The sequence below is a fragment of the Babylonia areolata genome, chromosome 12 (assembly GCF_041734735.1).
Source record: "Babylonia areolata isolate BAREFJ2019XMU chromosome 12, ASM4173473v1, whole genome shotgun sequence".
Taxonomy (NCBI): domain Eukaryota; kingdom Metazoa; phylum Mollusca; class Gastropoda; order Neogastropoda; family Buccinidae; genus Babylonia; species Babylonia areolata.
The window spans coordinates 21,085,243-21,106,665 of NC_134887.1; the positions used below are offsets into that span (position 1 = coordinate 21,085,243).

Genomic DNA, 21,423 nt, shown 5'->3' on the forward strand with positions numbered 1-21,423 from the left:
GAACATTTTATCCATGTTTTCTGAACCTCCCCTCTATTGTTGGGGTAGACGGGCCGTTTTTTGAAATGAGGGCAAAACGCTGACAGGGGGCTTATTTTTGTAACAGACAGGACCCCAAAAAGCTGCATGCAGACCCTGGAAAAGTTCTTAAAATCATGAAGCATGTGAGGCTTGGGGGGAGTGGACCCTCAATAGCAACCTAATTTTTGGATTTTTTCTTTTGTGCTCCCCGCTGAACCTGCCCGCTTAGCAATAAAATTTTTTTTCGCTTGTGTTTTTCGGTTGAAGATGAGAAAAAGAAATATTTTGAGGATTTAAACCAAACCCCTTATGCAGACTGACCAATGATGATTGAAAATGGATATCTAAACGAGGCAATAGCAAAAATGAAGAAAGAAGGGCCCCTGGCCCAAAACAAATTCGCTATCAAAAAAGGAGCTATCGGAAGAAGACAGAAGCAAATTTCAATTATATAAAAAACAGTTTCCACAATGGACGGTCCGAGGACGACACACAGCTTTTAAAACCCCATCCCAAAAAACCGGGAAAGGACCATCGGGGTAAGGGGCTACCGGATCCAAACCCATGCAAACATGCGGGAAAAAGCTCATGGAACGCATGATCCCAGGAACTTGCAAGGGATCTTGAACACAGGCCTTTCCCCCTTCAAATCAAGGTGTTACAGAACGGGGCAAGTCCACATGGGAAAAATGCAGCCTTTTCATATGAGGTAGAAGGTTTTTCAAAAAAAAGAAAAACACTAGCGTACAATTGACCTTAAAGACCCTCAAAAAGTTCAGTTTGCGCACCTCATGGGTGTACAAGTTAGGAGTAATTTTGCACGACAAGATATCAGCACGCTTCAGGAAGAACCTCGTCCTATCCCCGAAATTGGATGTCTGCACCTTCTAAACTACCCCGGGGATCCCAAAAGGGGTTCCGCTCTCCCCCTGCCCTCACAAGTCTCACGAGGGCCCTTGCAGACTTAAACAACAAGGGAATTGCTGGGGTGCTTACCCTTGCGGATATGGCCTGGTCTTCAAAATTTTCGAAAATCCAGGAGAGAACAAAAGCCCCAGAAACAACTAAAATTTTGCTAAATTTTGGGGCAAAGAAAAAGGGATCTTCCATCAATCCAGCGAAACCCCAAACTTTGCTGTGCACCCTAAACAAAAAACCGCGAGAAAAATCACCACCTTCTGTGCCCTTCGAGGGGATTAAAATTGAAAAACTAAAAGCCTACGCTCCTAGGAATACACTTCGACAGGATGTGACCTTCAGAAAACTACAAAAAATACTGTTTCAAATCCCAAAAAGGGCCCCTTTCAGTCTTAAAAGCAATGGCAAAAAAGGGAAATTGAACAACGCCCCCTCTTCCCTGCTATACCAATACTGCCCTAAGGGATCGACTACGGATTGGGTAAAAAAACCCGTTAAAAACCTCCTAAATTAAAAGATACAAAAAAAGCTATGAGGCTGATCCTTGGAAAACAAAAACCGCCCACAGAAACCTGCGATACCTGCTTGATTCCTTCATGCAGGCCAGAAACAATTTTGAAAAGGTCAAAACCTATTTAAAGCATTTGAAAAACCCCAAAACCCCTGCATGACGCATCAAAGAAAAAGGCAGCCGTTAGGAGGGGGAAATAGGGTGGGGCAAGCAGAAAACCCAACCCGCAGATGCCCATAAAACCCGAAAAAACAAAAGAATGGAAAAAACCCCCCAAACCCCAAATCTATTTTAACACAGTCATTTCCCCCCACTCTAGGAAGACATTTCGGGAATGGCCCGGGGCAACTGTGCAAGTGAAGCTACTCATAGAAGAAAAAGTAAAGAAGAGGGCTCATTTTATACCAAGGTCAGTCACCAAAGACCAGTTGGTTGGGGATTTCCCGCGAAACAAAAAGGGGAAAAAAATTTGGGAAAGAATGTGCCTAAAAAGTCAAACCCCCACTAAGATGGAAAATTGAAGCTGCGACCCCAGCCCTCCAGTGGCATCGTCCAACCATACCCCGGAAAAACCAAAATGCCCTGATTTTTCCGCTCAATAACCTCAACAAAAATTGAAAAGGAATGGAACCAGAGTGGCATAAAGGGAATGGCAACTTTCAGAATTTAATCACAGTCGGCCCGTCCCCCTCTTCTCCCACACAGACCCCCCGGATGTCCAGTGGTGTCTGAATGACCCCCCCTTTTGCTTCCTCGTCGAATTTTGGTATTCTTTTCAAAAAAGTCTTTAGTTAAAAACCTTCCCTTTCAATATTTTGATGATGGTATTTTGGGGGTTTAAACGCTTTAACGTCGTCTCTTTCCCGTTTGTATGGAGAGAGTTAAAAAATCACTAGTCATACTGCCCGGGCACAGGGTTAAGGGAAATAGCGGCTGCAGATTGCTGGTAAGCAACACCAACGAGCGGCCTACTCTAGAAAATCGGAAATCCCAGAAAAATCAAAAAATACCAAAAAGAATAGGTACAAGGGCCATACACCATCGACGCTCAAAGAAAAAAAAAGAGGAAAGGGGCGGCCCCAAATTAACATGAAAAGGGAGAACGATGCTTTTCAAATCAAACAAATATCGGGATCAATTTCCAAATTTTTTCAAAACGGAAAGAGTCTTGTGGGGCCTTTTCCAAAAAACAATAGACTGACAAACACTAAACCCCCGTTTTTTGCATCAGAATTTTTCCCCATCCCTCTTCGGCCAGTCAGTGGCAGCCCTTTTCGTGTGTTTTGTGTGGATGTTGGGTCGGCTTTTGTGCGTTTGTGAATGCGGGAGTGTAAGTGTACACAATGCAGGGAATCTGTGACGTGTGTGTGTGGTGTGTGGTTTTTGTTTGGTTTTGGGGGTGGGGTGTGGGGGTGGGGTGTGGGGGAGGTGGGAGTGCGGGGGAGGTGGGGGGAGGGTGAGGTATGTGAGTATATCATGCCTACACTGTGGAAACGGATTGGAACGTTTTTTTTTTTTTTTTATAATTTTATAAAAAAAACTTTGTATATATTGTGTGGGGTTTTTTGGGGGGGAGAATGGGGGTATTGTTGTGTTTTACAAAAGGTTCATCCTGTGATGTGGTTTGTGTGTGTGTGTTGTGTGTGTGTTTTACGTGTGTGGGGTGGTGGGGTGTTTGTGCCCTGGAAACTGCGATACGAACTAGAAATGGTGTGGGAGGAGGGGGTAAGGGGGGCAAAGGTAAAGGGGTGTGTGTGTGTGTGTGTGTGTGTGTGTTTGTGTTGGTTTGGGGCTCATTACGTTTATATGATTTTACGGTGCTTTCAACTTGAAACGCATTTTTGTGCATTTCTGTTGGCATTGTGTGTGTGGTGTATGTGTGTTTTTTGTTTTCTTTATTCCTTTTATCACCATTGTTGCTTATTTTTTTATTTATTTATTTTTATTATTTTTATTTTATTATTATTTATTTTTTATTTATTTATTTTTTTTTTTTTATTAGTATTTCATTTTTATACTACTACCTTTTCCCATATTATAAAAAATTTTTATTTATTTTTTTATTTATTTGTAACCTATCTATTATTTATTCCCCCGGGTTTTTTTTTTTTTTTTTTTTTTCTCAGGCCTGATAAGCGCGTTGGGGTTTCGTGCGGTCCATTGTTGGCAATTGGGTGTAGCTATATGGTTTGCCAACGCAGTGACGCCTCCCTTTAGCAAAAGAAACTGAAACTGAAACTATAACCAAATTGTCATTTTTTTAACTCAGTAACACACCACGCCCGCCCGCGCGCGCGCCCCCCCACACACCACACAACCCCACACACAACCACACACACACCCACACACACACACAACACACACACAACACACCACACTGAACAAGGGAGCCATCTGCCCGGATTTCCCCTTTCCATGGGGTGCGCGCGCGGCCCCAAACAACCACACACTTTTTAAGAATTTAAAGGTGGATGAACGTGGGAAAAAAAGTCTTCGAGCTCTTTAATTTTAACAAAATTCTGTACGCGTCCTGTTGGGGAACGCTCATAATACTTTGCTAAATATGGGGGTCGTCGTTTTCTATCGCCTGCTTTTTTTAACCACTCGACTTTCATACAGCCTTGCATACAGCTTTTTCATCCCCCAAATTTTTTTTACATCGTTCAAAACATTTTCTCCCCCACTCCCCAAAATAAATGACAACATCAATAACAACAAATAAACAGCAATGTCAATATGCATAAGAAGAAGCAGAAGAAGAAGAAGAAGAAGTACAAGAAGGAGAAGAAGGAGAAGAAAAACCCAACAACAACAACATAAATAACAACATCAATAACAACATAAATAAACAGCAATATCGTGCGCATAAGAAGAACAACAAGAAGAAAAAAAGGGTGGAAGACGAGGAGGAAAAGGGAGGGGGGGGAAGAAGAAGAAGAGTAATTATCAGGTCGCTGCAAGACTCTCCATTCTCTTTATTTCCTCACTCAAATCTTTCTTCTCTCTCTCTGTTTGTGCTTGTACATGCAAAACAAACAAACAAGCAAGCAATAAAAAAAAACCAAACACAGACGCACACACACAAAACAATACAACATGCCAAACCACAACACACACACACACACACACACACACACACACACACCCCACTCACACCCCACACACACACACACACACACACCCCACACACACACCACACACACACAACCCCACACACACACAAAAAAAAATTTTTCCTAAAATTTTTCGGGTGTGTTGTGTGGTGTGTGTGTGTGTGTGTGGTTGTGTGTGTGTGTTTGTGAGGATAGTTGACACGAGGTTTGGCCGCACAACGATGCACACATTATCATTAAATTTAAAATCTTTTAATGTTAACCATCGAAAACCATTTATATCGTTCTCTCTGGTCCTCATATTTTTTCCCCTCCACCACCTCCACCCCCCCCCGGGGGCCCCCCCCCTCACCCCCTCCCCACCCCTGTCCTCGTCTGTATAAATTTAGTCTTGATTCATTGCGTTCGTGTTTTGCAGACACTGGAGTTCCAAATTGGCGGTTTCAAAGCCAACAATCGTCAGGTACAGCTGTATTCATTTTGTCTTGTTTTGTGGTGTGGGGTGGTGTGGGGTAGTGTGCTGTGCTTGCTATTTTTGTGGAGTGTTTGTCGTGTGTGTGTGTGTGTGTGTGTTTTGTAGGGGGTTTCTGCCTGGCTGGTTGGAGTTTGCCTGCAAGTCTGATGTTAAATCTTGCTGCGTACCAGGCGAGGGTCCGACCAACAGACTGCTCCTCTCATGCAGCGTGTTAATGGAAACATCACCTCTGTCCCTCTACCGGACAATCATGTAGTCCAGCATGTGCCATTGTTTGGAGCGGGATGCATCCATGTGTTCTTGTACATTGTCCCGCTTGTTGGAAGAGGGTATTGGTTATGGTCAGCCCATGCTGCGCACAAGGCGAGAGCAAAAGCAGAGCTCCCCTCCCCTTTGGTCATCCTTTTCCCGCCTTCACAGCCGTTGGGAAAGGTTTCCTTCTCCGCCTGGTCCGTCGTTGGAAGACTTCACATGGGGCAGGTAGTTACTGGGTTACATGGTACCAGTAGCAAGGGCTATGCCCTGACCTCACACACACACACCGGCAGTTAAAGGGTTTTCCTAAAGGCCAACTAGCCCCACGTCTGCAGCACTAAGGCCAGTGCAATTTTCCCCTCCGAGTTTGAGAGTCACAGTCCAAAGAGTATGCTGTAAATGGGGGTGATGGGGGACAGTGGGGGTGTGGTGGAGAAGTGTGTGTATGTGTGTGTGTGTTTGTGTGTATAATTGTGCGTGCGTGTGTGTGTGTGTGTGTGTGTGTGTGGTGTGTGTGTGGTGTGTGGGTGTGGTGCACTGTGTGTGTGTGTGTGTGTGGTGTGTGTGTTTGTGAGTGTGTGTTGTGTGGTGAGTGTGTGTGTGTGTGTGTGTGGTGTGAGTCTCTGTGTGTGTGTGCGTGTGTGTGTGTGTGTGTGTGGTGTGGTGTGTGTTTGTGTGTGTGTGGTGTGTGTGTGTGTGTTGTTGTGAGTGTGTGTGTGTTTGTGAGTGTGTGTGTGTGTTGTGTTGTGTGGAGTTTTGTGTGTGTGTGTGTGTGTGTGTTGGGGGGGGTGTTGTGTGTCTGTATGCTTATACGCGCGCGTGTAGGTATATATGAAAGTTATTTAAGTGACAGTACAACACAATGCTTTATTCAATTTAGAGGATAATGATGATATTTTAAATGCATGTATTACTGAAGGTGAAATTATTTCCCGCCATCAAGAGACTGAAGAAAGGCAAAAGTGCCGGTGAAGACAGGATTCGTAATGAATATTTCATTAACAGCGTTCCTTTGCTGACAGAAACATATTGTAAATTATTTAACAAGATACTGTACGAAGGTGTTGTACCAAAAAATGGGTATCCGGTTTGATATTTGCCATTGTAAAAAAGGCAAAGGTGATACACTTGACTGTGATGATTTTAGGGGAATAACTTTTTTCAGCTGTGTTTAAAACTATTCACTACAGTGTTAAATGCTAACTGACTGATTATATCAATGTAAACAATATATTTCCATGGGCCCAAGCAGGGTTTAGACAGTCCCATTCTACATTAGATCAAATGTTGTTTTGAAATCACTAATTGATATTTTCTCAATGAAAAAGAAGGACCTTTATTGTGCCTTTGTTGATTAAAAAAAAAAAAAAAAAGCCTTTGATTCGGTTTGGAGAAGTTGGTTATGGCAAAAACTTGTTTCATGAAGGCGTGAATGGTAAAATTTTGCGTATCAATAATAACCCTGTAAAGATTAATTAAGTCATGGTGTTTTTAAATGGTGAGAAATATAATTCCTTGAGCATTTTGTTAGTGTATACGAGAAGGAGAAAACCTCTCGCCTTTGCTTTTATACTGTATCTCAATGATTTAGAGTCGTATTTGAAATGAGCATAAGAGTTCATCTGTTGATCTTTTATTGAATGTTAACAACAACATTCTTGGATGTTACCCTGCGATTATTTGTACTTGTATGCAGATGACACAATTTTTACTTTTGGAGAAAGAAAGAAGGATCACAAATTTCCCTCAATGTTTTTCATAAATATTGTTTAAAATGGAAACTGTGTTTAATGTAAAGAAAACTACAGTGATGATATTTAATTCTACAAAGCTAAAACCAGTTTTTAAGTTTGGTGATGCATGTTTTGGATTTATGTCGATTCTTTTAAATATGTTGGTATCGAATTTAGTAGAAACAGAAAGTTTTACAAAGCTAAAGAAAGTTCATGAACAGGCTAAACAAAAGCTATGTTTCGTTACTTCAGTCAGCCAGAAATCAAGATTTACCTTTACATAAACGTTCTGGACTGTACAGTCTATGATTGTTCCTATTTTTTGTATGGTGTAGAAATATGGGGGTTTGAAAATGTAGATATACTTGAAAAATTAGAATTGAAATTTTTGAAACGCTTGTACAAACTGAAAGGAATTCTATGACCCAAATTGTTTTTGGAGAAACTGGTATTTATCCAATTAGTGTGTTTTGGACCAGGTTAGTTATATCAAACACAGAAAAATATTCTGGGAAATATTATTTGATATTACTTGATTTTACTGAAAGGCATTTATTCTTCAAAATGGATGAGTTTTATCAGACAAATTTTAAGTGTGGTGAAGTCTGTGATACATACAAACTATAAGCAAAACGGTTAAAATTTGACAGACAACATTTTAAAGTAACAAAATAAAATACACAAATACACGCGTGCACGCACACGCCCGCCCCGTAAGCAAGCACCCATGCACCGTATTGTATTTTCCCATGATCAAAACGAATATAGTGGTAAAATCAATTCAAATTGTACTGATCTGTAAAGCATTCAACCAAAAATTTTAATCAAACATGGCATGGGTAATCAACCACAGGCAATTTACACTAGTTCAAGTAAAAATAAATTATATATAATATAATATATTTAAAATATATATATATAATATATATAAAACAAACTAAAAACAAAAAACCCAACACCAGAACACCGAACACGTGGACTGCTTCAGATGGAACTGTTCCGTTTCTAGCATGCAATTTTCAGTTTCTACGAATACTCATATTGACGTAAGCAAAAAAAAATTATTTTGATCATTATATGTTAATTAGGCCCCTGGTAACACTAAATAAGAGGTCACTTATTCACCCAGAAGGTCAGTCAGTGGATGAGATGTTTGAAGTTGAACATCGAGGATTTTACTGACCGATAAGAAAGATGCTGCGTGAAACTAATGCGAAGCTACACCTTGCCTAATCCACAAATACTAAACAAACGATTTCTACCGTCTCATGAGAGTAAAAAAACGCGGGTTGCTACACACCATTTCTTTCAGAACTGTGAAAAAAACAACGGGAATCCCCAAACCAAGGTATCGACATTCTGCATTTCCAGTACTGTTCCATTTTCATTTTAATCTGGGTTATTTTGTGACGTCAAGTCACCATGGCACACCACTGCATGCCATAACCAACCTGCCGCCCCTTCTGTCAACTGAATGGACTAATACGCAGCAGCTATTTTTTTTTAAGACAGGCACGAGCAACAAAATCATCCTTCGGGAACCACGCGCTTTCACTGTTTTGATGATGGAGATCTGTTTATATGATAATTATCTCCCTTACCTAATAATCGTGATTGCAGCCTGTAAGTATAAACACCCAATTAACAGGCACATATAGAGATAATGGTTAAACGTAGACTTCCACAACTAAGCAAAGGAAGTTCCGTTTCAGCAACAAATTTATTTTTGTGTAAAAAAAGAAAGAAAAAATGGAACAGTAGTTTTTTTTATGTAAACATTTAAATCTATTTTGTGCCCTTCCCATGGATGCAATTTTCATTAGGATTAGAATGTATGAAATAACTGATCATTTGCGTAATGGTTGTGCCAAATGGCATCAACTGACTAAGTATTTTTCAGAGAAATAACAATGGTAAAGTTTCCACGGATAACACACACACACACACCCACAGCCCGCCACACACAACTGAACACAGGGTTATTACATATTAGACCCACATGTTTTGCACAAGTTGAGTCAAAAACAACACACAACGCTTTCAAATGATTCATTTGAAAAGGAAAGAATGTCGTATACTCAGAGAAAATAAAGGAATTAATCATGCTAAGGTAAAGAACTTGCTCGCGATAGCCGTTGCAACGGGAGACCAATCTCACTCACAAACACTGAGTACACAATTGGTTTACTAGCAAAAATACTAACACTTAACAGGAAGCGAACAAATTAATTAACCGAAATAATAAACAAGACCAAGTCGGACATATCAAGGGAGAAGATTTAACCAATATAAACAAATGCTGCTGTCGACCTCAAGTACCACGTAATGATCACATTTCCACCCCTCACCTCCGCGCTCTACAACGCTCCCAATTGAAGCGAAAATTAGAAGAAAGTTGCCGTGTCTCTGTATTCGCTTTCCACTCTGCAGGACTACAAATCCTTTCTGACCTTATCATGGTTTACAAATCCCGCAAGGAATCTCTTCTCCGCTCTTCCCCTGACTGCAAGCGTTAACTTTTGAAACTCCTTGTGTCAAGACAAGAACCTATGAGTGAACGTTCTTTCTTCCGTCTGTTTCCTCACATCTGAAACAACCTTCCTCATCATATCAGTGCTCTGAGACGATCTCCTCTTTTTTTCGATCATCACTACAAAACTCATCTTTTTAAAAGCCGACTAATAGCACTCTCAGCTTCCGTGTTCTCCAACACCAACCATGTCACTCACTTTGGATGTATGAAGAGAGGGAAAGGGAAGAGTTTGTGTGGGGAGGGGGGTGGTTTGAAAAAAAGTGGTCATGAATTGATTTATGGAATTTTAAGATTTGTCTTTCTGTAAAAGCTTCGTGAGCTGTCTTAGAGAGAAAGGCGGCTAATACAAATGTACATTATATTACATTATCAGGATATGAACATCTGAGGGACGATGTTATAAATATTGGAATCAACATACAAGGCTGGGGAATGTCCGAGCTAGCTTTAGAGTAATAACTAAAAAACTTCTATTCAGTGTTCAGTAGTTTGATATCGAACTCCTTCTGAGTTTTTCGTTTGGCGAAGAGATGAAAAAAATGGATAGCGACTCTCATAGTGAGTGCCATTCTACACCTACATCACGGAGGGTGGGTGATGTCTCGTACATTCCCCCGTAACCGGCGGCCCTTCTGCACAGCTGTCTTGTTTTCACCGTTATCCTCAGACTTGCGTTGTACCACTGTGCCAACAAGAATCAGAAATAGTAACGTAACGGAATTGATTACCCAAACCACAACGTACTGAATACACACACTCACACACACACACTCACAACACACACACACACTCCACACACACACAGATATATATATATATAGATATATATAGATATATTTAAAAAGAAAAAAAAAAGCAATTAGCTGATGACACAGCATACTTTTCTTCATGATCAAAAGACATGATGTGTGCCCTTCTATCATTACATAATGTTCAAGGTTTTTCCTGTCCTTTTTATTATTTTTTTTTTTTTTAAAAACCAGTCGAAAACTGAGGCAAGAAACTGGAAACACATAACCACGAAGAAAATCCATGAACCGTCCACCTGCACAGCAAATCAACTTTCTTGAACATTTCTTCAAAATACCGTGTTGAAGCTGAAGAAAAACAACACAAAAAAACCTGAGAAAATACAAAATAATGATAAATTTCAGTATGCAGGGACCTGATAATACACAGCTGCATATTTATAGTTAAGTGTTTTTTAATTCCGTAATTTTTTATTTGTGGTGCCAATAATGGGACTTGCCAGAAAAAATACTTACAAGCAAGCAAAGAACTTTATATACTTTATTGGCAGAGAAAATTCTAAACAAAATGACATTTTGAAAAGTAAAAAAGGAAATAATAGGAAACTACCCGGAGCATGGTGGTATAAAATGATATAAGGTGGGGTCACAAATTACAAACAATGCTCTCCCTGGGGAGACACCCGTAATTTCACACAGAGAGAAAATCTGTTGTATAAAAAGAAATACAAAACATACATTACATATTTTATTATAGATACATTATATAATATAGACGTATGTATGGCTAGACGAACATATATTATAAGCGGCTACCTGACTGAACAAACTCTTCCACATCCGACTTTTGGGATTTTCGAGATAACTGCCTGTGGTCGAGACGGTACGAGTATAAAGGACGAACCAATCGCTTGCCAATTGCTTTTTCCCCTAAGCATCAGTGCCTGTCTCTCGAACAAATCACTGTAGTAAAGGAACTGTACATTCAACAATCAGAATACTGAAGATAGTTGCGTGCGTGGCGCGCGCGGCGGTGGGTGGGTGGTGTGTGTGTGTTGTGTGTGTGGTGTGTGTGTGTGTGTGAGTGTCTGCGTGGTGTGGTGTGTGTGTGTGTGTGTGTGGTGTGTGTGTGGGTGTGTGTGGGTGTGTGTTGTTTTTGTGTCTGTGCATGTATGTTTGTTGCACAATTCTTATACTGATATGCACAAGTATCTATCCAAATTCTACTTAACTGATCCTAAATTCTACTGTATCTGGGTGTGTGTAGGATTTTCGATTAGTGTTTGTAAAAACCTTTTATGTTCTATAACCCCCACCCAAACCCCCCGCAGCCCCGGCCCTCCCATTATTCCGTGGACGCCCCGGTACCGTGGTATACAAAGCATATTTCGATATATATATATATATATACAGGTGGTTGTGTGTGTGTGTGTGTTGTGGTGTGTGTGTGTGTTGTGTGTGTGTGTGTGTGTGGTGTGTGTGGTGTTGTTTTTGTATTGCTTGTTATCACAACTTATAATTTTCACTGTGTGAAATCGGCGTGCACTCCCAAGGAGAGCGCGTCGCTACACTACAGCGCACCCATTTTTGTTTGGTATTTTTTCCTGCGTGCAGGTTTTTTTTTCCTTTCGAAGAGGATTTTTTCTACAGAATTTTGCCAGAACAACGTTTTGTTGCCGGGGGTTCATTTCACGGTGCGCTGAGTGTATGCCCTGCACACGGGTCCCCCTGTTTATCGTCTTATATCCGAATGAAGAGGCGTCCAGAACCACCACTCAAGGTCGTGTGGAGGGGGAGAAAAATATCGGGCGCGGTTGAGCCGTGATTCAAACCAGCGCGCTCAATTTTCTCGCTTCACTAAGCGGACGCGTTTAACCTCTAGGGCCATCACTCCATGTCCTATACTTCCTCATATATATTCATCTATCTCTGTTGTCTTTTTCCTTCAACGTACGTTTACTTGTGCATTTCAAAATTGGGGAAACCACGACGTCAGCCAAAAAGGGTACCGGTTGTGTGGGGAACATGTCTATTTCCTCCAGGTCTATGTTCCCCAAAACGTTTTTGGTAGTCTCTGGTTCCCCCCAGGTTTGTACTCCCCCCGCCTATGTTCCCCCAGGTTTTAACAGTCCCCCCCCCCAGGTTTAGGTTTCCCCCTTTCCCCCCAAACCTATGTATGTTTAAAACCGTACATATTGTGGAGCTGCAGTGGTCAGCAAAGATTAACAGTGATCTGTGGTCATGGTGGTCAGCGAGGTGGTCAGTGGTCAATGGGGGTCAGTAGTCCTATGGACGCGGTGGTCAGTAGGGTCGGCAGTGGTCAGCAGCGGTCAAACACATAATGCGCGCAGATGTGAACAACACATTCAGTCTGATCACTTTGACTGTGGTCCACAAGTAGTCAGCAGCGGGGTCATAGACCTGGGGGAAGTACACCGGGCTGAAAAAAAACTGGAACCTAACTGGAAACCTAGACGGGGGGGGGAACATAGACGGGGAAACATATGCGCCCCGTGTGAATCCAATGAGACGGGAAACATATTCATGGTGATGCATTTTGTCTTTTTAATGAGATGTCGTTTTTCCAGGCTCGTGTCAACAGCTGTTAATTTTCCATGGGACAGCATTTTGTCTTTTTAATGAATGTTGTTTTCCTGCAGGCGTTCGTGTCATCAGCTGTTATTTTCATGGTGATTGCATTGTGGTCTTTTTATTAATGAGATGTCGTTTTCCCAAGGCGTCGTGTCATCAGCTGTTATTTCATGGCCCCCCTGGCCAAGAGAGAGACACGACACGGACATTGGGTTTTATTTGCCATTGACAATACTTATCCTTTGGACAAGGGGGGGCAATGTATGAACAAAAGAATAAAGGCGGTTACAGAGAAATTAACCATTGCTAAGAGTATAAGGAAAATCAACGAGCAAACAACAACATCAAAATACAACTTAAGGCCGAGAGAGAGAGAGAGAGAAGAGAGAGAGAGGAATACAGTTATTTTAAATACCGGGCTCCCTGAAAGGCTGATTTAAGAATAATGATCCGTCATATAACGCGTCCCCCCCCCTCTCACACAGACACACAAGACACACACACCCATTGCTCCACCACACGTACCGCAATCTCTTAAGCCTGACTGATCGTGGGCCTTTTTATTCAGGCTGCTGTTGAAAGACAAAGCGCACTGCAGTCATGAAGCTTGTTTTCCAACTGCTTCGTTGCCCTGGTGTGGCCCTGGGCGTCATTTTCGTCCCTGAAATATCTGCACTGGTTGGATACAGGAACACATAATATTGCGGGTAAGGTACGTACACACTGTAATAATGTCAATCTTTGAATTGAGCTGGTTATTATCGGTACGACACAACGTTTGTTACTCCAGGACATTGAAAGGAAAGTGTTCCAATGTGAGCACAGTGTCTTGTCAATATGAACTTCTGTGTGTGTGTGTACCTTTCTTTCCGTTTTAAAACTGAGAAGAATGGCGCTAGATGTTTTGTTAGGATTTTGCATTTGAAGAACTTTTACTTGCTTTTTTTGTGCATCCTTGGACTGGACCTCTGACCTATCGAAAGTAAAACTAATGTCCTATAAAAGAGATGGTCCATGGGTTGCTGTCTCTTCATCACAGTCGAGTAATATGGTCTCAATAGTGTTAGGTTTTTGTGAAGTACTGATGAACTTCATATATAACATAGTCAACCTTGTATTTTTTGTGGATCCAGTGAATCAATGCTTTTGGAATATTGTGAGTTAGAAGATTATTTTCCAAGCAGTCAGTTGGCCTTTAATGGCTTTCGATAAGTCTAACAAAGTGCTGAACATCGGATATGGATTGTTCACTGTGCGCAGTGCAGACTGAAGGTCCAACCAAAGACAAACATTCGTGAAAAGACACCTTAAACTGTTCTGTATCTGTTGAAAACCGCACGCTCTCTTCAAATCTAGGAACGTTTTCATTCACTGCACAATCGCCAGAAGTTTTGCTTTCACGTTCAAATACTCGGAATTCTCCAAACAACGCACATGTGTATATACGAGTGTATGTGTTCAACTTCGGAACACAGTTCAAGAAGATTGTCGTTGATTTAGAGGCGAACAGTTTGTGGACATTAGACGATAAGTGATGAGTATATGTTGGCACAAATCTTTTCGCCAAAGAAAAAAAAAAAATATAGCGGAGCGGGGCCATCGTCACCTCTATTCCGAAACATGTAGTCCCGAAACTGTCCCATTACCTGCCTTGTCAGAATGTTGTTTTTCCTTATTTAAAATGGTCCTCTTTAGTTGACAACAATGCCCCAAGTGGATAGATTCCCATCTTCCAGCACTTCCGCTCGCTTGTTGTTGAAGAGCTTGTACACAAACTTTAACGGACAGCCACCCCCCGCCCATTTTGAAGAGGACGGTCCTGCCCCTTACCCTCTCTATTAGAGATGATATGACATTCGCGCAAGTGTGGATGCTCAAGAACCAGTCGCTCCGAGTCCACCCCAAACGGTCCCCTGTGAAAGGAAAGGAGGCGGTAGCTCTTCGAATAGAGAAGGTTAAATAAAATTAAAAAAAATATTATTTATAAAAAAAATAATAATAAAACGGTTCCGTGATCCTGGCGCCAGGCCTCAGCACGGCTGGTTGCCATTTCCCTAAATCTGTAGCCAGTCCTCTTCCCCAAATCTGTAGCATTCCCTAAATCAGTCGCCAACATAACCGCAAATCTGTAGCCATACCCCAACTGTTGCCAGTCCCCAAATCTGTTGCCATTCCTCTAAATCTGTAGCCATTCCCCAAATCTGCAGCCATTCCCCAAATCGGAACCATAACCCTAAAGCTGTAGCCAGATAAAACCCCAAATCTGTACCATACCCTAATCTGTAGCCATATACCCCAATCTGGACCAGACCCTAAATCTGTAGCCGTTCCCCAAATCGGTAGCCATGCCCCTAATCTGTTAGCCATTCCCCAAATCCCTGCCGCCATATACAACCCAAATCTGTAGCCAAACCTAAATCGCAGCCCATAGCCCAAATATTGTATCCAATCCCCCCATATCTGTACTATTCCCAAAAATCTTAGCCATTTTCTGACCCATATCTTGTAGTACCATCCCCAATCTGTAGCCATTTCCCCATATCTGTAGCCATACCCCCCAAATCTGTAGCCTTTTCTGTAGCCATATCCCCAAATCTGTAGCCATTCCCTAAATCTGTTAGCCAGTTCCCATACTGTAACATTCCCTAAATCTGTTAAAATTTTGCGTTTGGCAATACATTGTTGACTGAGCGATTATAAACCATGATTGCATGTTACAGATTTAGTATGATACATGATCTTGTATTGTTCAAGGCAGATTTTTTCGAACCCGATTTTAATGAGTTCCTTCGTGTTGTGTGTAGTGTTGTGGGGTGTGATATGTGCGTACACATGTGATGGTGATAACAGGCGCGTCCTTCGCAAGTCAAATGGAGGAGACGCTTCATGTCACTCTGAACATTGTTGGGAATGTCAGTACAGGGACAGTCCTCGGAGAATAAAACGATCCCCAGTGAAGGTTACACCATTATTTTCATTCATGAATTGGTCGTTTCATTTTCGGTATATGTGCATCTACTGTAAGGGGTGAATAATCTAAATTTTAGTGTTTAAGGTTTGTTGAATAAAGAATAAACAAAATCTAACAGAAATATTCACAGGCAAGGTTTGAATACAGTTTATAAAACGCGCTGAATCCCTTGAGCTCGTAAATGGTCCTGAGTCCTTGGTTGTCAACTTCAAGCATTAATTATCGACTATGGGATTTCCTATTATCTTAAAAAAAGGCGGTTTAATGGTGTCTCCACAAGCGTTTCATGATGTTTCAGGTGGAGCTAAGTTCCTAACTGGACAACCACCAATCCCCATGATGAAAGATTCACTTCGTCGTGGTTTATCTACTCTGCCTTTGGTAAGCGCTCACAACGACCGCCTTATGGTACGGAGATTCATTTGGCCATCGTCCAAGAGGGTAGACGGCTTTCTGAATCTGACGTGCTGGGCAAAAACCCTCTGACAACGGTCCGAGGTCTACAATTGGACATCAAGCCAGATGGGTTCTTCCCAATCAAAATCTTGCCAAATGCCAATGCACGGAGTTTACAGCAGTGGGGGGCCATTTACAGCAGCTGGTTCCTTCCCCCTATTCCTCCTTCCCGGCGGGATGAACGGTGCTCAACCGACGCTGACGTCAACTTTCAGGTCCAAGAGACCTGACCAGTATCTACCACCTGTCCACCAAAACCTGACCCGAAAACCAGGTGGGTTGGCCGTTTGCGCTAAGATCGCTTACACTGGCTTGAGTTGAGATTCCGATACAGCTGGGGGAATGGTTTGAAATGCAGCGCCTTCTGGGGAGTTGACCGCATTCAGGCTGTTGGAGACCTGCACAACACAACGGACATTGTGCACAAGGTCTTAAGCATTATCAGGAGTCAGGACTGCGCTTGGATCTCCTGCCTATAAAATTACCGAAGGTGCAGTATCGCCTAAAATTTAAATTATTGAATGGACAGGGTGTCTTTGCGTTAGGTTTAGCAGCAGAAAAACTGAAAGAATGATGAGCATGATGCAGATGCTGTGTTACACAGGAGAGTAAATTTCTGGTGTTGTTGTCGTTGGTTGTTTTTATGAAGTTTGTCTGATGGCTGTTTAGCGTTATTTCAAGAAAATAACTGTTGTTGTTTTGTTTTTTGTTTTTGTTGGTTTTTTTTTTTGTTTTGTTTTTTTAGAACGCTCTGAGTCCAAACCGATTCCCTCAGTCACAACCAGATGACGGGCGCAATAAGGCCGATGCCTAAAGGGGTCCCGGGTTCAATCCTCGGTAATGTGGCGCCTGTGAGTATGGTGGAGATTTTTTTCTCCGATCTCCCAGTCCATCATATGGGCAGACCTGCTTGGCTGAACCACCTTCGTGTTATACGGAAACAGAAGATCCATATACACACGTAAAAGACCATGTAATCCATGTCAGTGTTTTTCGGTGGGTTATGGAAACAAGTACATACCCATAATGCACACCCCCAAAACGGATTGTTGGCTGCCTATATGGCGGGGAGTAAAAACGGTCAGGACGTAAAAAGCCCACTCGTGTACAAACGAAAACCTCAGATTGAAAGTCCTACGCTTTTGACCACTCTGCTATTTGCGCCCGTTAGAAAAATCAAATGCTTGTTCAATACGACCAAGAGTAAATGTTCTCCATTTTCCTCTCTCCCACGTATCAGCCGGATTCAAACCCATATGTAAGGTTGTTTGTTCCCCTTGACTTTTGGGTGATTTGGAGCAGCTCTATAGTTCCTTCCTTACCTACCACAAGTCAAATAGCTAAAACTTTAACTCGATCAAATAAATATTCTTACCTAACCTTTTACACGTGACTTTTGGAGAATTTAATATGTATTGCATTTCTGTTGTCTCAAATAGTCCAAATATTATCATTTTTCCTTTTTGTAAATCACCAACGTCAGGACATTAATGCACGTGTTTTAGTTCCGACGTTTTTTGTAATTTGCCTCTGTCCCACGGACTGATCACATTTCTCCTCATTTCCCCCACCTCCACATCTCTACATTCTCCCCATTGAAGTGTTGATCCAAATACAAAGTGGCGTGCCTCGCTATTCTGCTTTCCACTATGCAGGTCCTACATTTTTTCCCTGTCATTTTCAGTGTTTTGCTGTCCCCGCCAAGAAAATTTCGTCCTTCTTGACTCTTGAAACCTTCCTCGTGTCCAATACAAGAAACCTTGTGAACTTTTCTTTCTTCTTTGGCTGCGCCCTCTCATCTGGAACAAGCTTTCCTTATCATATCCGTTGCAACAACCCTGATTCTATCTCTGCTTTTTCGTCTCACTCAAAAAACTCATCTTTTTAAAACCTAGCTATAGGCAACTCTCAAACTTCCGGGTGCACCAACACCACCCTCCATGTCAGCTCACTTTGGATGAATGGAGAGGGGAAAAGGGAGAGTCTGTGGGGGGACGGGGTGGGGGTTGAGAAAAAGAGGTCCAGAATGATTGTAATTTGTAAATATTTTGTCTGTTCAAGTAAAGCGCCCTCAGCTCTTAGAAGGGCGCTACATAAATGGAACATGATTATATTATGATTTGTTTTTATTCACAAAAATCAAAATTGTGACGAAGGAGCAAAACAAGACAAACGTAATTTATTTAAAATAGGAATGAAAATGGATAAACGGGGGTTTGATTAGATGCCGTAAACAGCTTTTGTGATTCTGTACCGTTTTAAACTGTGCTTCTAAAACAACAGTGAGGGGAGAGGTGGGAGATAATTATGTTGATCGCTCACTAAAAAATGCATAACTGACATTACAAATACATCCAGAAATCCACCGTTAGTGTGACTACAATACGTCTTATCCAAGTAACAATATGTGTAATAATTATAGTGTTTGGATATTTACTGATTTTACGGGCCCCACCCCCACCCCCTCCCCACCCTCATGCTCTGCCATATCGCTTAGTTTTTACTGATCATTTAAAATGTGGGAGAGCTGTGTGACTTCGTTCACCGTACGAACCACTGTGACTGAAGTGTTACTATGGGTTTCATTTTGCATGTGTTGTTCCTGTTGTGGGTGCCATGAAGCATGGTCTTTCAGTTTTTGGCGCGCATGAAATATGTTGCCTTGTGCCATGCCTCTGGTGAAAAATATTGGCCCCCCTTTCACCTTCTGTTCAGTAGTCTTTGGGAGGAGAAGTAAGTTCTTCCATCACGACCACACCAGATTCAGCCACTTCCATCACACAAACCACACCACATTCCACAACTTCCATCATTACATCCACCTATAGATCACCACTCACATCAGCACAATCCACACCACATTTCACCACTTTCCATCATCAACCCACACCTAGAAAATGTCACCGACTCCATCAACACAACCACCCACCAGTGTCACCTACTTCCTTCTGCACAAACACACCAGGATGTCTCCACTTTCCATCAACACAACCACACCAGATTCATCACTTTTCCATCACAACCACACCAGTATGTCACCCACTTTCCATCACACAACCTCACCCAGATGTCACCAACGTCCATCATACAACCACACCAGAGTCACCACTTTCCATCATCACAACCAACAAACCAGAGTCACCAGATTCCATCATCACAACCTCACAACCAATGTCACCACTTCCATCCTCACAACCACACCAATGTCCACAACTTCCACAGCACAACCCACATCACTTTTCATTTTCACCACACCCAGCACAACCGCACCACATTCAACCCACTTCCATCATCAACAACCACCCAACAGGTTAAGACTTCCATCATCACAACCCACCAATGGCACCACTTCCATCACAACCCTCATCAGATGTCACCACTTCCATCTTCACACAACCTACCACTTTCCCACCACGTCCATAGAATCACAAACCACAACCAGATTCCATGACTTCCGTCATACAACAACCCCAATGTCCCCACTTCCTGCATCACACCACACCACATGTCACACTACGTCCATCATCACAACCACACCACATTGCACAACTTCCCATATCACTGCATCTCCAGATGTCACCAATAGTCCAGCCTGCACCACCACAACCACATTTCAACCACTTTCCAGCATCTAATAAAAACTGTCCCCCCACAACCACATCCACCAGTTCACACCTTCCACATCACAACCCACACCACATTTCAACCACTTCCCATCATCAACAACCACACCCACATTTCACCACGTGGTCCATCATCACAAACCAACAACCAGATGTTCCACACTGTCCATCATCACAACCACCCAATGTCACCACGTCCATCACTCAACAACCACACCCACATGTCAACCACTTCCATCATCACAACCACACCACATTTCAACCACTTCCAATCAACACAACCACACCAATGTCATCACTTCCAATCTCACAAACCACATCCAGCTGTCACCACTTCCAATCATCACAACCACACCACATTTCAATCACCACTTCAATCCAGCACTACCTCACCAATTGGCACAACGGCCATCATCACAACCACCCAGATGTCACCTACTTCCTTCATCACAACCACACCAGATGGCATCACTTCCATCATCACAACCACAAGACCAATGTCATCACTTTCCATCATCACAACCAAAAACCAGATTGTCATCACTTCCCAGCTCACAACCACACCAGATTCATCACTCTTCCATCCTCACAACCACACCAATGTACTACACTTCCATCATCACAACCACACCAATGTCACCACTTCCATCAGCACAACTCACAACCAGATTCTCCACTCCATCATCAATTCACAAACCACACCAATGTCATCCACTTCCATCATCACACCACACCAAATTTCACAACTTCCATCACAACCACAACAACCAGATTTCACAACTCCATCATCACAAAACCACATCAGATTGTCACCACTTTCATCATCACAACCACATCAGATTCACCACTTCCATCATCACAACCACACTCCACATTTCACACAACCACTTCCATCTTCACAACCACACCACCACAGTTCAACCACTACCATCATCACAACCACATCAGATGTCACCACTTTCATCATCACAACCACATCAGATGTCAACCTACTTTTCCATCATCACAACACACCAAATTTCACCACTTCCATCAGTGCTTCAGGCGATGTGGAAGCTGGGTCAAGCTGTCACTCTTCTCACACGTCACTCCTCCTCTCCTTCGTGCTTTCCCTCTGTGTCCTTTCTCGTGACGTTCGTTTTTCCAATTGTGAAGACTGAACACTACCCCCTCATTATCTTCAACACTTCCATCAGGTTTGATATCAGTCGTCCATTGGAACAACAATTGCTCTTTTCCTTACTGCAGATGGTGGATGGCCGAACATCTTCTCGCATCAATGTATCCCTCTGACAACGATCTTTAAACCACAGCAGCATTGGGCAATTTGTTTTTCCCCTCGCAGATTCTATTGTTTGTAGAAAAGCTTCCTTCTTTAAATGAAATATTAGTTACACCAACCCCATGGATTCCCTTTCTTGGTGCTTTCTGGTTGTAGTGGCCAGTGATGCGGACACAGAGTTATAAAGACTG

At 42.3% G+C, this 21,423-nt stretch overlaps 1 protein-coding gene across 1 annotated transcript in view; it reads left to right on the plus strand.

Annotated features, from left to right (window-relative positions):
* Positions 1 to 5,002: 5,002 nt before the first annotated feature.
* LOC143287860 (uncharacterized) overlaps positions 5,003 to 21,423 on the plus strand; it is a 93,692-nt gene continuing 77,271 nt past the window's right edge. The window contains exon 1 of the mRNA XM_076596097.1: positions 5,003 to 5,026. The gene's annotated coding sequence lies outside the window, so the exon portion shown is untranslated. The remainder of the gene's footprint in view (positions 5,027 to 21,423) is intronic.